This window comes from Calliopsis andreniformis, unplaced genomic scaffold (assembly GCF_051401765.1).
Source record: "Calliopsis andreniformis isolate RMS-2024a unplaced genomic scaffold, iyCalAndr_principal scaffold0476, whole genome shotgun sequence".
NCBI classification, from domain to species: Eukaryota; Metazoa; Arthropoda; class Insecta; order Hymenoptera; family Andrenidae; genus Calliopsis; species Calliopsis andreniformis.
Genome location: NW_027480885.1, coordinates 62,501 through 67,950, shown reverse-complemented (window position 1 = coordinate 67,950; position 5,450 = coordinate 62,501). Strand labels below are relative to the sequence as shown.

The 5,450-nt window shown below is 54.0% G+C and overlaps 1 non-coding gene across 1 annotated transcript; it reads right to left on the bottom strand.

Moving 5' to 3' along the window:
- Window positions 1-4,309: 4,309 nt before the first annotated feature.
- Window positions 4,310-4,464, bottom strand: LOC143188024 (5.8S ribosomal RNA). Its single transcript, XR_013003442.1, has one exon. It is a non-coding gene; the product is annotated as a 5.8S ribosomal RNA (ribosomal RNA).
- Between the last annotated feature and the right edge of the window lie 986 nt (window positions 4,465-5,450).

Sequence of the window (5,450 nt, the reverse complement as noted above, 5' to 3'; positions counted from 1 at the left end):
GTTTCCAGCAGCTCCGCAGCCAAGATGGTCATACAGCTACAGAGCTCTGACCCCGCGCCCCCATTTGGCAGGAGCTAGGAGTGCGACTTCGGACTGCCTTACAACAGACAAGCCGTGCCTCACTCACCCGCTCCTGGGAGCCTATGACTTAAGAGAGTCATAGTTACTCCCGCCGTTTACCCGCGCTTTTTTGAATTTCTTCACGTTGACATTCAGAGCACTGGGCAGAAATCACATTGCGTCAACACCCGCGGGGGCCATCGCAATGCTTTGTTTTAATTAGACAGTCGGATTCCCCTGGTCCGTGCCAGTTCTGAGCCGAGCGTTGAATGGCGGCCGAAGAAACGACACGCGACGGCTGAACCGACGCGGAAGCCTCGCAGCAAGGAAGATCCGCGGGAGGCCAAGGCACGGGACCGAGTTCGGATCCCAGGACGTCGACCGAAGTCTAAGACCCTTCACCTCGCCCAGGCCCGGCACGTCAGCCAGACCCGCTTCCCGACCAAGCCCGACACGCCCCGCTCCTCAGAGCCAATCCTTATTCCGAAGTTACGGATCCAATTTGCCGACTTCCCTTACCTACATTAATCTATCGACTAGAGGCTCTTGACCTTGGAGACCTGCTGCGGATATGGGTACGAACCGGCGCGAGACCTCCCGTGGCCCTCTCCTGGATTTTCAAGGTCCGAGGGGAATATCCAGACACCGCAGCAACTGCGGTGCTCTTCGCGTTCCGAACCCTATCTCCTTGCTAGAAGTTTCCAGGGAACTCGAACGCTTATACAGAAAAGAAAACTCTTCCCAGATCTCCCGACGGCTTCTCCAGGTCATTTTGGGTTACCCCGACGAACACTCAATGAGGGCCCGGATGTTAAACGGTTCCGCTGCCGGGTTCCGGAATAGCAACCGGATTCCCTTTCGCCCAACGTGTGTGTGTCTCTTTTTTTTATCTTTCAATTTATCTCTTTGTATAATAATATGTTTGCAGACATTGATTTTAGGACACCACATTTGCATAGGATTTCTCTTAGGGCTTAGGATCGACTGACTCGTGTGCAACGGCTGTTCACACGAAACCCTTCTCCACGTCAGTCCTCCAGGGTCTCGCTAGAGTATTTGCTACTACCACCAAGATCTGCACCGACGGCGGCTCCAGGCAGGCTCACGCCCAGACCCTTCTGCGCACACCGCCGCGACCCTCCTACTCGTCAGGGCTTCATGGAGGACGGTCACCAGTAATGGCACCGTCCCTCCCCACTTGCCGCTGACGGCAGAGTATAGGCGCGACGCTTCAGCGCCATCCATTTTCAGGGCTAGTTGCTTCGGCAGGTGAGTTGTTACACACTCCTTAGCGGATTCCGACTTCCATGGCCACCGTCCTGCTGTCTTAAGCAACCAACGCCTTTCATGGTATCCCATAAACGTCGACTTAGGCGCCTTAACTCTGCGTTTGGTTCATCCCACAGCGCCAGTTCTGCTTACCAAAATTGGCCCACTTGGCACTCTAATCCGAAATCTCGTGGCTTCAATGAACCAAGCAAGCCAGAGATCTCACCCATTTAAAGTTTGAGAATAGGTTGAGGTCGTTTCGGCCCCAAGGCCTCTAATCATTCGCTTTACCAGATGAGACTCGACGCGTCCCCGAAGGAACGGAGGAGTGAGTGCCAGCTATCCTGAGGGAAACTTCGGAGGGAACCAGCTACTAGATGGTTTGATTAGTCTTTCGCCCCTATACCTAGTTCCAGCGATCGATTTGCACGTCAGAATCGCTACGGACCTCCATCAGGGTTTCCCCTGACTTCGTCCTGACCAGGCATAGTTCACCATCTTTCGGGTACCAACGTGTACGCTCTAGGTGCGCCTCTTCTCGCAATGAGAACGAGACGCCCCGGGAGTGCGGAGCACTATGCAGCGCCCATCCTCCCTCGGCCGACGCAAAGGACGACCTTCACTTTCATTTCGCCTTTAGGTTTACTCATCCCAATGACTCGCGCACATGTTAGGCTCCTTGGTCCGTGTTTCAAGACGGGTCCTGAGAGTACCCAAAGCAATAGCGCCGCCGACAGGTAATTCAAAGCTTGGCCAGTCCGAGGGCTCCGCCGGCTAACAGCTGGCCAGGCCCGTGAACGGGAAAGACGTCCGTACCACAGGGCAAACAAAGCTGACCGAGCTTGCGGCGGGCCTGACGCACCGTTCGAATGAGAAGACTGGTTGCGGCCCGATACCATCTGGGGGAACACCGTCGCGCAGCCGGTCGGGTCACCGAGGGTCCGTCGCGCACGCACAAGGCGACGCAACGGTCTAACCGCCCGGGCCGTAGACCGACACGCAACGGGTCGCGACGTCCTACTAGGGGAGAAGTGCACGTCTACGTAGCCGGAACGTTCGCCGTTGGCCGTAACATCCGTGCGCCCTCCTTGCGGAAAAGCGACGGACACCCCTTTCGGGGTTTCGCGCACCAACGGGAGCCAGCATTTGTCGACGATGAATCTCCCCTTTCGAACTTTTGGGTTTCTCAGGTTTACCCCTGAACGGTTTCACGTACTCTTGAACTCTCTCTTCAAAGTTCTTTTCAACTTTCCCTCACGGTACTTGTTCGCTATCGGTCTCGTGGTTGTATTTAGCCTTAGATGGAGTTTACCACCCACTTAGGGCTGCATTCTCAAGCAACCCGACTCTAAGGAGAGACCCTCCCGAGACGCGCACCGGTCGCTACGGGCCTGGCACCCTCTATGGGTAAATGGCCCCATTCAAGATGGACTTGGACGCGATGCAACGTCACGGGATAAACGGATCCTCCCGAACACTACATTTCCCTGCGGCAGTACCGCGGGATTCAGTGCTGGGCTCTTTCCTGTTCGCTCGCCGCTACTAAGGAAATCCTTGTTAGTTTCTTTTCCTCCGCTTAGTAATATGCTTAAATTCAGCGGGTAATCTCGCCTACTCTGAGGTCGTCGTATACGTGTTAAATATATCACACACGTAGAGTGATATATTTTATATATGTGTAAAAATGACGAAAGAAGCTGTGGCGTAATCCTCGTACAACGGGGGCACACAACCGAGAGAAGCGGACCAGGCAGAGTGTGTGAACGAATGTTACGAGAAATGGGAAATGAGAGAGAGACTTGAGATCATGTTCGATGCGTCGTCCCAACTTCGCCGTGTGCCTTCGGAATATGTTGTCGTAACGCAACAGCAGCGTTTCCAAAGGTAAGGAAGCTCCTCGTAATTCGCCAGAAGTGATCAGCGGAAAGTAAGTCACATCGTCCTTAATGCGCCACACCAAAGCATCTTCGCGTCTCGTTTAATTCGATCTAAAGGAGAGAGACTCTCGCCAGGCGACTGCCGGTATGGTTTAACGCCCGTCCGCTTGCTTTTTGTATAGCTTTCGTGGACTGGACGACCGGACTTGACGCGCGGTCTCTCTCGGCGATCGACTAACGCGAAGACATGGGGCGACCGGACGCTGCTACCTTTCCACCTCCTCCTTCTAGGAGAGAAGTCATCCCTATGTGATGAGTCATATATATGGCGGCTGTGTAAGCCTCGCCAAAGAGGATTCAGGATACAGAAACAAGTTGTAGTACAACACAACACATTCACGGAGCCACAAACGACTCGACCGAAACGTGGCCGGGGAAGATGCATCCCGGAACTTCATCGTTTCGACGAATGAGTGCCTCCTTTTCGCGTTGTTCCTGCAACAAGACGATCCCTCTAGAATCCCTGGGGCTCTGTTTCTCGTCATACATTTCTTCACCACACTACACGGGTGGGGTATACGCGATCTCGTGTTCATGCTCACTCGCACACCCTTTCATTGTCCTTCTCTGTAGTCTCACGACAAACTCTCTTGTGTGTCGTTGCGGGTTACGCACGCCTCTTTCTTACACGCATCATTTCAGACTACGTCGGGAGCGCGGATGAAAACTCGCACGAAAAGCGAACGCTGTCTGTTAACAATCACGAGGGTATTTGGCGAGACACGGAGGCTGGTCGATGATCGTACGTCCGCGCGCTTGCGTCCGGAGCGGTGCACATACACACACGGGCGGTCGACAAATTAAGCGACTCACGACGCCGTGTGAAAATTAGCACTCACGCAAGTCCGGAACGACAAAGCAACGACGATGACGACGATGTCTCCAGTCATCTGCCGCGTACACACAACCTTCTTCCCTCCATGACGTCTAGAGCGTATTCTCGCTTGTTTTCGTGCGACCGCGGCAAACGCCGACGAACGGTCCAACAATCGCTCGTACGTGACACCGAGATGCCAACGTAAGCAGTCTTAAGGTTACGTGAACGACCCTCAGCCAGGCGTGGTCCAGGAATTGTATCCGTGGACCGCAATGTGCGTTCGAAATGTCGATGTTCATGTGTCCTGCAGTTCACACGTTGACGCGCAATTAGCTGCGTTCTTCATCGACCCACGAGCCAAGTGATCCACCGTTCAGGGTTGTATTTTAATATTCTGTGTTCATGTATATATATATATCATACTCGTATATAGTTCTCGGGTTCGGAAGAATCCGAGACCCGCGCCTCCAACTAGCACACGGTCGATGGAGGTTCGGGCGTCGCGACACTTCGTCCGAACGAACGAAAGTGACGACACAGGGGTCTCTGGGATGCGGTTCCGCACGGAGACCGCCACGCAATTGCGAACGGTTCCCGTAACGGCCAGGCGTAGAGTACATTTAAAAACCTAGGATCAACCTGGAGAGTACGATGGAGCCGACGGGGATACCCCGATCAAGTGAACCACGTACATCCACGGTGTTCTCCTCTGAAACGACACCCCCCATTTTATTGTCGCAGCGCCCTGCACGTACGTATTCCCCTCCTGATTTGGATAGCCGATTAGAACGGACTTCGCAGCCGGCTTCGATCGGTCTTTCTCATCCCCTTAAATTCACACACAAATTCCATTATTCTTGGGAGTCAGACTCACGAAAGTCGAAGCTGTTAACAGCCGGTCCACAGTTGTTGTTCACACGGCAGGAATACGTACCCTACGGCCGCACATCGACGCGGGATACGTGTCGCGTCCTAGGTTACCCGGGCCCTCTCTTTCTCAAGAGAGGGTCCACATCCGCTGGACGGTTCGGAGAGAACAACGAGGTAAAGAGACGAAGAAACACCGGGAGCGGGATGCGAATGGGAAAACGTTTGCTTTCGCACTCGTGCGCTCATATCGGTTATTCTCCTTAACCTCTTCTTCGCTCGCTTTTCATTATTCCCACCGAAAATAGGAGAAACGGGCGCAGCCTCGCGCAAGCAGCTGGCAAGCACGCTCTCTCTCCTCTCTCTGCCGCGCGAGTATGCACCGTATATATTAGCGGCGGGTGTGTGACCGAAACATCGCGCAGCGACGGGACCATGTCTTCCATAAGATATGAAAGACCCCGATATCATGCTGTGGCGACGGGGCTATCGGAGATGCA